The 12,606-nt window shown below is 32.1% G+C and overlaps 2 pseudogenes; one reads left to right on the plus strand and one right to left on the minus strand.

Annotated features, from left to right (window-relative positions):
- Positions 1-1,343: 1,343 nt before the first annotated feature.
- LOC18599157 (dirigent protein 22 pseudogene) lies at positions 1,344-2,249 on the plus strand (annotated as a pseudogene).
- Positions 2,250-11,539: 9,290 nt separating this feature from the next.
- Positions 11,540-12,361, minus strand: LOC18599160 (dirigent protein 22 pseudogene; annotated as a pseudogene).
- Positions 12,362-12,606: the final 245 nt, after the last annotated feature.

Genomic DNA, 12,606 nt, shown 5'->3' on the forward strand with positions numbered 1-12,606 from the left:
CCGACAAACTAGAGCCTTTCCCATCATTCCTTCATCTATCTCAACCTGGAATAAAAACATCGAGACAAGGCAGTTCTATCAAAACCAGAGCTTTTCCATGCCTGTATGCATTTAAGGAAGCAAGTCCCCATTCCAAAACCTGTCTTAACCAAATGATCTGCACACAGAGTTCACTTCCCGCAAGGTGAAAATCATCATAACCAATCCTACCAGACAGTCAACCCCTATCCCCCGAACAAAGCCAATATTTAAACTGTTAATTGCTAGACCCTCACAATATCACATCCAATCTGTACCCTCAAATCTTCATTATCCGGACAGCAACAAATCTGTGTGTTTTCAAATCACCCTATGACACCAATATTTCGTGTCAAATGGTATCCTATGCCAGAATACATAAACCCATTAAAAGCACCTCCACCAGGGATACCCCTACCCAAAGTCATCTGTTGAGACAAAAGATTCCAGAACCCGCGCCATTAATATGATAGTGAGAAGTTCCACTCACAGGTTCATCCCCACTTATCATTGAGAAAAATCCCCTGGATCAACTCCTAGCACTTTAAACCACTATTTGTCCTATCAAATCCTTACCTTAACAACCTACAAATCAAACAACGAATCACCTCCAACTTTTCCATTGTTGCGACATTTGACCGCTAAAAAAGCACAGAAGTCACCTTTGCCGATTCCAGTAAATCAATCTGAATCTAGAAATCATACAAATCCTTTTTCTCACTTTGGTTTTAATACACGACTGTTCTTTTCAAGACAGGTCTCACCTTGTCAGAGAAATGACTCCACAAACAAAAGATAATTCAAATAAAATTTTCATTTCAAATATTTTATACACCTAGCAGCCCCTGGTGTATTATAATACACTGTAAAACCTCCTCCAATGCAAATGGTTGTTTAATTTAGTTTATACGTGGTGATTGATTAAGTCACGTCATAATAATTATTACATCACTTTTAAATATTACATTATTATTACATCATCTTATTCAATATCACATTAACAAAAATATATCATACTCATAGCATCAAATACTATATAGATATCAACATAATTAAAAAAACTTAATACTGATAATAATTGGTTTCATATATATTATCAATTTTACAAAGTATAATAACTTAATTTTTACAATTTATTATACATGAATTATATCCACATTAAAATGTACAAAAAAGCAATTGTATAATTTAACTTTTTAAGTGATTGTGAAGGAGAGTTGTTGCAAGAAGCTGAAGGCTATGTGTCCATCTTTTGAAATAAAACATTTATTGATCCAATAGTAAAACCCTGGCAGCCCAACAACTATATAGTGACAACTGAGGAACACCCCAAAACAGATTACACAACAAGGTCAACTGTTCATTTGCCCTCAACTACTTCAACCTTATTGTTTACTCTTAAACCACTTTAAATTTCAACTCTAGAGCGCTACTTCCTACGACTCCAAACCAACCATGGCCACAATGCTTACAACGCAAAGCTCCATCTTCTTCCTTATTCTATTTACCATCATCTCTTTCTCAGCCCTTGCTATCGCTCAACAATCTGATGAGGTTTTCTCAAGGTATATATCCCCATCATCACTAGGGCTCAAGCAAGAGAAACTATCCCACCTTCACTTCTACTTCCACGACATAGTCTCCGGCAAAAATTCTACTGCTGTCCGCGTTGCCGAAGCACCCTCAACCAACAGTTCCTCATCGTTCTTCGGAGCCGTGGTGATGATGGACGACCCTTTGACGATCAAGCCCGATGTCAACTCCAAAATGGTGGGAAGAGCTCAAGGAATATATGCATTTGCATCGCAAACTGACTTTAGCTTGTTAATGGTGCTCAACTTCGTTTTCACCCAAGGGAAATATAATGGTAGCACTCTTAGTGTTTTGGGGCGCAACAAGGTTGTTTCCACCGTGAGGGAGATGCCGATCGTTGGCGGGAGTGGGGTTTTTCGGTTTGCTCGTGGGTATGCTCAGGCGAGGACTTACTCAAATTCTCAAACCGATTCCATTGTGGAGTATAATGTTTATGTGTTCCATTATTGATGAATTTTCTGTTTAATTGCGTTATGTTTATGGGTTTTATTTGCTTTATTTTGTTTGATAGTTGGGTATGTTCAAAGAATTTAGACCAAGTTTTCAAGCTTGGCTAGAACAACTCTGAACTTTGAAATTGTTAAATGCAAATGAAGACGACATTCATAATAATAATAATAATAGCTATAAATGTCTAATTATACTTGCAAAATGCAAATGGTTAGTTTACATTTATTACTGTCACGTTCTTCTTAAATTTCTAGCAATGCGTTAAATCTCACAATTGATAAAATGATATATAGTCTGTGCACCTATATGTAAGATATGACATTTGTCACATCCGTTGATGTAACCGCATTCAATTAAATATTACATGCTAAATTTATGATAAGCCTTTCAACAAAATTGACAAATTGTCATTAAAATATAATCATGATAAATGATTAGCTTAATTAATCAATCAGGATTTTGTTTTATATCCGGGGACGATAGGTCTTTGGTAAGGAGTTTCGTGATTCGATAGATAAGTAGATATAATAAACATGAGTATAACTTTTGTCATTACGTAGGATTACCTGCTTTTCCTAGGCTATGTTTTGTAAATTGTTTTTCCTTTTTTTATTTTTTTTGGCTTGACATGCTTGTGACTCATGTGTGAACAATTGCTTGTAGCTTTCTTAATTATAACTAAAGCTTTTATTTCTCGGTCATTGAGATCTCAATGTATCATTTCGCAATAATACGTTCTATATATTAAATATGTGTATAGATTTTATGATTTAATTTATATATTGATATCAATGAATATGAACTTAATTAGATAAAAATTTAAGACTATAAAGCCAAGTTGCAGTACTTTTCATATTGTAATAATGAAGAAAATGTGTAGGAACATCTCATCAACTGAAATATGATTTGTTTCTTTTTTTTTATTTGTTAAATAGGAATTAAAATTTAATTCTTTGAATAATGATACACACACACATATATATATATATATATATACATATACATCATTTTCCATCAATAATGAAAAACGTGTCTTTTCCTTTTAAATTCTCTCCTTTTAAGTTAAGATAAAAAAAAAAAAAGTGGCCTAAGGAATTGAGTCTACCCTCTTAAGCAAAATTGTCACTCAAACACTAATAGAAGCTATATTTGAAAAACTAATGCAAAAAACATAAAAAATAAAACAAACACCTAATAGTTAACAACAAAAGAAATAAGAAAGAGTTTTGAACACAAAAACCGATTCGAGGCACACTGTAGAAGACGCTGACTTCAGAGTAGATTTTTGTCGCTATTCCTGTGCAAATGGCAATCGATGATGCTCTACTCTCAAAATACAACAAATCATTAAGGATATTCTAATGTACACTCAAATAGAAATGTAACACCTTGTACTCTCGTTTAGAAGCCCATAAGACCATATTGGTAGAACGAAGGGACATTTAACGTAAATTTAAGTGTCATAGAGTGAGAATGGGCGAAAAGAATATATATTGGAATAAAATATTATTTATGAACAAAATATTATTAAAATATTAAATTAATATTTTATTAATTAAGAAAATTAGTCTGAAACAAGGTATATGACTAATTTAAGTAGGGGAGAAGAAGTAAGAAAAAATTTCAGAGAGAAAACAATGATAATTGAGGTCGCGTGATTTTTTTTAAATCAAGCTAGTGCGATAAGTAAATATTTAAATATTATGGTAATATCGCGTTAAAGTGTAACTTTGACATTTTGATTGTACACATGTAAAGGAAGATAGATAGACTAAAATTGAAATTTAAAACGTGTCAGAAGGGCCAAATTGTCATAAAGGAAAGTTTGAGGATTTAAATATAAATTAAATGAAAGAAATAGAATAAACAAAAAAATAATAATAAAAAAAATAAAAAAAAAAAGAATGAAGAGCCAGAAAGAGAAAGAAAGAAACGGGAAAGGAAAAAAGAATAGTTAGATACACACACGAACCAATAGCGAAATAGCGTCCCGCTATTGTGAGGTAAGTGGGTACTAAATTTCAAAAACTATATCTCGATAAATATATTTTATATGTTACATTTGATAGTTGACAAAATTGTGAAAAGCATGAGTTCGTAGAAAGCCTTAGGTTGTTTGTGATTGCAATCAAGGATTTTAATTTCGTTTTTTTTTCTATATTATATATAAGTACATATCTACATGCTTTTAATTACGAAGAAACAAACATTTGACTGGCTTTTCACTTCAAAATCATACCTTGCAAGCTTGTGTGATGTTTGGGTCAATGATCACTAGTTGATTCATGGGATTTGATAAAAAAATGTATTGATTTCACTTAGCATGCTGATTTGATAGATATGCCATGTTTTGAAATAAAATTATGTATAACATTCAATTTATGATTATATTGCTTTTGATCTGTCATGTTTTGCAAATGCATTAAATTGTAATAATTTTCATTTTAACGTGATTGAGATACTCTGGGGTAGGGCCTATTATCACACCAGGTAAAGTGTGGTTTTTGTACACAAAGTAATAATTGTTAAGTATCGATATTTGATTGTAAAAGGGGGACCTGAAGCCTCGATTCTTATTAGGTGGCGTGGGCAGTTCCCACGAGTAGGTGATGATGTCTGAGAGAGTAAGCCTAAAGGCTATACTAAACCTACCCGAGGATTATGCTTACTTGTGGATTTTTATTACACAAAGCATGGCATTAACACTTGAAATTTACCATTGAATGGCAAGTGAAATTTGCATATTTATTGGTGATAAGTTATTTCATATTTTTTTTATTTGAGACTCTTCATTTTACACTTGCCACTAGATTTACTGTTGACTGAATATCAAAATTGAAAGATTTTTTTTAGTACCTTAAATATAACCGTTTTCATATATGTTTGTTTGTGATTTATTATTTTTAAGACTTGCAAGGTATAAAAACAAAATCTCTCAGTTTAATGGAGTGTATTTTCTATGCCTACTCTTGGATTTATAAATACTCCATCTTTATGTTTGTTTCCTCTCCTCGTCTGCTCACGGGGTGGATGATCACTGAGTCTGTGGGACTCACACCCCTCGTATTTTCCCTTTTCCAGATAGGGATTAGCCTAATGTGTAATCATCGGGGCATATGGTCCACCGCAGATTAGGTAAAAACATCTCCTAACCCACTCCGAGTCGCTCCACTGCCTAAGGTTGTGTCATAAAGAATTTGCTAGATGTTGAAAAATGTTGTTAACTTATGACATGAATTGTTAAAGACCTTGTAATTGATATTTAATTGTTATTATTTTGAATGGAGTAAACATTAGTACAATTATTAATATTCATTTACGCACATGGATGTGTATTTAATGAATCTAATGGAAACCTCAAATGAAGCTTGTTTGAGACTTGGCAGAACTCCTCGAAAGTCTCAGACACCGGTAGCTATCTAGGAGGGGTCGTTATAAGAAAATTCGGGAAACTCGTAAATCTCTCAACTGCTCTTTAAAGAATTTTAAAATGAAGAAGAATAGAGTTTTTGGAAATATAGAATGTTTTGAATGAATTTTTCAAAAAGAGGGGCTGGATATTTATAGATAGTGAACCATCACCAATGTGCCTCTTCATTTAGGTACACCTATTCAAAAGTGAACAAATATGTCCATCTATAGGTACGCCCCTTTCTACAATCAAATATTATACCTCTTTCAATAAACACATTAAATTTTGAATCATCAAGAATAAAATAAAAACATAAAATCCAACACCGAACTCTAACACATATCAGGTGAGATAATACATGTACAAATTGGGGTGACGATGAGGGAACTTTGGTGAAAATAGAACAAAAAAATTTCTTCCTTTCTAAGAGACGTTCATGAAACATAGACCACTCATTTTTCACCTTGCTCTTAACCCCTTCCAAGGAGCTCTCCCATCCTCTTGCTTGCCCTGGTTCCCAAGAGAAGGAATTACCGGATGAGTACGCCATTGTGAATCTACCACACCAATTTTTTTCATTTGCAGGCTCAACACATCTTTTGAGAACAAAACCCAATCTCCATCCATTTTTCTTAAAAGCATTGTATTAATAGATAACTAAACTAACCTCATGCAAAGGAGAACCAAAGCCACCCGTCAGACCTCTCAAATTAGAAGTCATATGGCACTCAACCAACGTAGCTAGGTGCATTAAAAAAATATACACTTTTACCGACAAAATGGATCTCTCGGCAGTTACCGACGAATCACCGACGAAAGAAGATAACGATAAATACTAACAAAATCATATCTTTGATATTCTGTTGGTAAGACAATGGCGTGCAATAATAGTCAGATGGCACGAAGTTTATTGACGAAATCTATTCGCTAGTAATGTCTTTATCGATGGAATTTACCGACCATATTTCTGATGGAATATGTGTTCTGTAATATAGTTAAATTGCCAATGGAAATTTTATCGGTCGGTGAGACCAATGCAAAGGTTGGTAAGTTTACCACAGATTTACTGATGAAATTTCATCGATAATTATTTTTTAATTATCGATGGAACATTTCATCAGTGATTTCATCGGTAATCTAAATTAAAACCCCCACACGACCTTTTTCCCCTATTTCTCCCTTCTCTCTTCTCCCTTCTCCCTTATCCTCTCTGTTTCTTAGTTTCTCCCACTGCTCGATCTCACGCCCGACCTCATCACATCCTTTGCTAATTGAAATTGACCAGACCCAAGCCGACGACCAACCCAGCCCTTCACTAGTCTTACTCGTTCTCTTATTTAATCGACTCCCCTTGCTTCTGCTTCTCCCGTCCAACCCACCCGACCTCCATTGAAGCTTTCTTTTGATCGGCTCCCTTCTTTCTCCTTCTCCTTCTCAGTTTTCGGCTACCCAAAAGGTTCACTTTATGCTGCTTAGCTTTAGCTATTTTTTTGGTTTTAATTGTTTGAATTTTTAAGGTTGTTGGCTATTTGGTTTAGGCTTTAGCAAGGGGATTCTTTGTCTATATATGTTGCTAGCATTATTGTTTGAACCTTTAATTTGTTGCTATTGTTTCTAGCATTATATGTTTGAATCTTGGGTAAAATATTTTTAATCGAAATTTCAAACAGGTTCATTAGTTTTCGAAATAGACACTTCATCTCAAAAATATAAACATCGTTGACAGAGATTATGAAAAGACTAAAATATCTATTTTTATTAATTTAAAAAATTATTATTATATTTTTAAAAGAATAAAAAAATAACACTTTTTTGGGGAACGGTGCTCTTTATTTTTTTAATTTTTTCAAAAAATATAATAATTAATAAAAAAGTAAAATATATAATATTAATTTTTTAAATTAAAAAAAGATAAAATTATTATTTTAATATTATCACGTCATCAAACTAATAAAAATATTAATAGTTGACTAACGGTTTGACTTATATATCTAGCGAAATATATTTTTTTGAGACGAAATGTTTATTTTTAAAACTAATAGACTCGCTTGGGATTTCAATTAAAATTTAAGAGTGTGAGGGTATTGTATCCTTGAATCGTTGATTTGTTTTTGTGTTTCTTTAATTATTGTCTATATATGTTTTCGACATTATTTTGCTTGGTAATTATTTGCTTGTTGTTTTGATTTGCTGTTGGCAAGGTTTGGTTGTTTGTTAGAGTTTAGTTGTTTAGCTGCTAGCAAAGAAAACCTAATTGAAAAAATGTTGGTTTAGGCTTTAGTTGTTTATTAAAAATTAGTAACTAATTTCTAGTAATTAAGCAAACTTTAGTACTCTAATAGATAAGCAAACTTTAGTATTAAGCAAAAGGAACTAATTTTTAGTAATCAAATGGAATTAAGCAAATTAGTAACTAATCAAATGAAAAAATGTTTTAGTAATCTAGATTAGGCGCTAGATTTTTAGTAATTAAGCAATTAATTAAATTAGTAATATTATTTAATTTAAAACATATGTAAATTAATTAAGGTGTTAATGAGTTAACTAAATAATTCAAAAATTTCTATGTAAGTAATATATATTTTTATATTCGATATATATGTTGCTTAACAATTAAATATCATAATAATTTTAATTACTTTTCTATTTATAGAAATCATACGTTTTGACTTTATCACAGAAGTATGGTGATGTGATATCGACCCAGTCGAAGTTTGATCTTGAGGCATGGATCGAGGTAATTGGAAGGTCCAACATTACTAGAACCCATGTCTACGACTTTGGCACCAGAGTCCCCGCTTCAAGACTTCTAACTCTAGAAACGACGTGTGAGTCCACTTGCGGTCATGGCATTACACGGCCTCCTCTGCCTCCTACGCTTGAGCCCAAGGGCTATCAGCAATTATTTAGTAATGTTGGGTTTTTAATGACATCAGTGGGCAATATTAATAACTTGTTGGAGGTGATTGCATCAAGGTTACCGCCTTCAAACACCTTTGGGTCTTCCACATCGCAGTAGTTAAATCTTTGCCTTAACCACAGTAGCAGCAGTAGTAGCCACCCCCTTAGAGAGCCTTGTATTTGATACTTTTTTTGTATTTTAGTACTTTTTGCGAATGTTTACATTGGATTTTTTTTTATTTTTATTGCTTATAGTTTGCATTACATTTTCATATTTTTATATGCATATATATTTGCTATATGTTTACTTTATCAATCATCATCTAATAATTATATTACTAACAAGACAAAATTGAATTTTAAAAAAAACTAGTTTTGCAATATTACCAATGGATTTCCATCCATTATTGACGGAATTCATCAGTTACGGACAAAATTCTCGATGAAATTCATTAATTACCTAATGGAGTTCATAAAAAATACTAACGAAATACCAATGGATTCTAAGGCATTGTTGACAAATATAGCTTTTGAGCTTCAAAACCTGCTCCATCGGTGTTCTATTAGTAAATTCTATCGCTAAATTACTAACAGAATTACCAACGGATTTATTCAATAGCCAATTTTCAATAGATAATAATTCGTCAGCAATACTACCAATAGATTTTTCTCAGTACTAACGAATATATCAGTCGACGAATCCAAGCTTTTGTCGACAGAAATACTGACAAAATATTTAATCAGTAACCTTATTGACGAATTTGTCATTACCAACGACAGTAATGCCAATAAAATTTTTGTCGATAATTTATTCAATAATGTAACAAATCGACGAAATCAAAAGTATTATCGATGGAATTTTTCATCAATAATACCATGGTTTTTTTATAGTGGTGGCGCAATAACGGAGTCTCCTTGGAGTTTCCTTGCTAAATCAAGTCTTTAATCAAATTCAACAGAAAACTTGTTTTCAACTTTCAAACTCGACCCATACAAGTACCAATCCCTGTTCATGAACCGAATGATTCTGAAACATATAAAGAAAAAGGAAAATGATATGACTATACAAGAATCCAATAATTAATAAATTTTGCTTTTAGAAAAAAAAAATTCACTATATGGGAGATTCATCTAAGTTTATGTTAATTTATTAATTTATTTAAGTTTCGTTTAGTTGATATTTTATTGTTTGTTTTTTGTTATTTTGTCTTATATTATTCCTTTTTTGTTTTTTCTTTTTGTTTTCTATTACTTTTTTTTTTGAAAAATTAACCGAACTAAATCTTAATTAATTTGTTCATTTGATTTCTTATATTGCATATAACATTTATGTAATATATGTTGATTGTCAAGGAATGTTTAATCGGATTAATGAAATTTAAAAATCCAACAATCTTAAATGTAGGCAAATCATTATTGACATTATTTTGTAAGTCAAGATTAGAAGGCTATTAAAAACATCCTATATATTGAAAAGCGAGTTTTCAACTTTTTTCACAAATAAGTTTAAATACGTGAAACATATCTATTATATATTTAAAAAGAAGTCTCAAATGAACTTTCTCTTTTTGTTACGGGTCACTTAAAAAGGTATTCACGTCAAGACTTGAAAAGGAGGTTTTGAAGATGGAGCTGATTGCCTGACATGTGATGGATTGAGAGTCAGGGTGACTTTATCATAAATTTGCCGAGTTTGTCATCTTTTGGTAGGTGGATTCTTGACCGGTGTGTAACGCACGGGTCATAACTCTAGTATATTAAATTATAAACGAAACGTCAACTATCCCCGTAGACAGATTTGTTGAAGCCCAGAGGAAAAATATTTGAATGTGGATTGTCAAACTAGCGTTTTCAAGAAGCGACGTGAGGGACCCGTTATTGCCCCAAATGAGACGCAAAAGCTCCTCCTTTCAGTTATTCAGTCCACGGGGAAATGCTGGGGAAGATGCTCGCCCGCCTACCAACAAAATCAAACCTCCACCCACTTTCGAAATCTCAAGAAAATAAAATCATTGTAGTGTGGCTTTTTCTCATTATTTAATTAGACCCATTGAAGTCTTTTCATGGAATTATTACATATGAATTATTTGTGATATAAATGCCGGTTGATTCCTTTTCTTTATAGATAAATGTGGTCAATTCAATAGAAAAAATTGAGGTTGATTATAATCATAACTATCATAGATGATGAAATTCATTTATCTTCATGTAATTGCTTAAGTTTTTATTATTACGTTTTCCTCGATTACTATATCATTTATATGTATAAAATGTATTCATAAGTTGTGGAATTCATCCGTAAGAAATTAAATGAAGAACATTTGCAAATCAACCCTATATAATAGTAATCATTACAATAAATCAAGTTAATCAAGCATATGTTGTTGCTATTGAATTATCATATTCCTAAATTAGCTTATTTCAACAATTAATTAACTAAGACAGTGGTCATTGGTCTCTAAAAGCAGCCATACGAGGGGGCTCAATATTGATTCAGACAGGTATGTCAGCAATCGTCCTATCAAACAAATGCTCAATTAATACTTCAGCCATGCCCACTATCAATCAATAACACTTATTTATTATTTTTATTATTATTATTATTAAAAAGAAAATTTTAAAATTTATTTTAAAATTTGTATATTTAAATTACATAATATAAAATAATTGACATAATATTTTAAAAAATTTTAAATAAACTTTTATACTTTTATTACGTTTAATCAAATTTTTATATTTTTATTTTTAATTAAATAAACTCTTATATTTTTATTTTAAGTCAAATAAATTATTATAAGTAATGATTAATTTAATCAAAATATTATTTCTCATTCTATGTCGTATGAAGCTGACGTGATATGTTAACATATTATTATTTATGATAATGTAGTATACTGATATATCATAATTGATAATGATGTAACATGTTAATTTGACATAATAATATGATCATATGACATTTTTCACCTTCTATATCAACACCATTTTAGCGTTATGTGGATATAAAATAAGTGATATTTTAACTAATGACAATTAGTCAATCATTAATAATAAAAATATATTTGAGTATTATGTCAAAGTCATTATTTCATCTCAACATTTTATTGAATTAAAATACCAAACTTCCAAATTTTTTTAATCAATAAAAGATAAAGAAACCTCCAAATTAAAATATTAAATTTTTAATTGTTGAGAATACATAATTTACTTATATAGAGCCAATTACAATCCCACCTCTTATTTTTCACTTTAAACTTTGGAAGCGAAAGGACATTAGAGGAGAAGAAAAAGTCCTAGTAATAGAAATTAAACCCACAGAATCCGACCATGATAATATCAATAATGGAAGACATAGACATTGTACTCCACCACAGCATCCCCGGTGTTGAGATCAACCGAATGAGTCTTGGCCTGAGCATAGCCACGTGCAAATCTGAAAAGCCCACTCCCACCAACGATCGGCATCTCCCTCACGGTGGAAAATACGGGGTTACGCCCCAAAACACTAAGAACGCTGCCATTGTACTTACCTTGAGTGAAAGCAATGTTCAAAACCATCAAAAGACCAACCTCGGTTTGCGATGCAGATGCATAAATTCCCTGTGCTCTTCCCACAAGCTTGGAGTCGAACTCAGGCGCAACCGTCAAAGGGTTATCCATCATCACCATGGAGCCAAACAAAGTGGCTGAAGTGTTCGTCATGGTTGCGCTGGCTACACGAACAGCTGTAGGCCTTGGCCCGCTGAGTACGTCATGGAAGTAAAAGTGAAAGTGGCTCAGCTTCTCCTTCTTGAGTCCTAGTGTTTCAGGGGATATGCTTCTTGAGAAACGATGAGATTTTGCGGTGGCAAGGGTTAAGGAGAAGAGAATTGTAAAGATGAGAATGAGGAAGCTGGTGGCAGTAAGCTTTTGCAGCTGGGTTTTAGCCATAAGTATTGAGTAGAGTGTTAATTAGAGGTATAGAATTTTGAAGGAGCTGTTATAATTAGTTAGTATGAAAGGCTTTGATGGGTTCAGAAATTTGTAACTATCAATTTATATAACGTAAGCAAAATGGAATGAAACTAGTGGGAAGAAACCAAACAAGATAAAGTCAATGTCAATGCGAGTAAATAGCCGGCTGGGCCATCATTCCAGGTCACATTTTTAACTACTTAATTAGTATATGACCAAGAATAGGGTAAGAATTATCGATTAAAACTTAATAATAGAATTAATCTATTAATTCAGTT

This window comes from Theobroma cacao, chromosome 5 (genome assembly GCF_053813885.1).
Source record: "Theobroma cacao isolate CCN51 chromosome 5, ASM5381388v1, whole genome shotgun sequence".
Taxonomy (NCBI): Eukaryota; Viridiplantae; Streptophyta; class Magnoliopsida; order Malvales; family Malvaceae; genus Theobroma; species Theobroma cacao.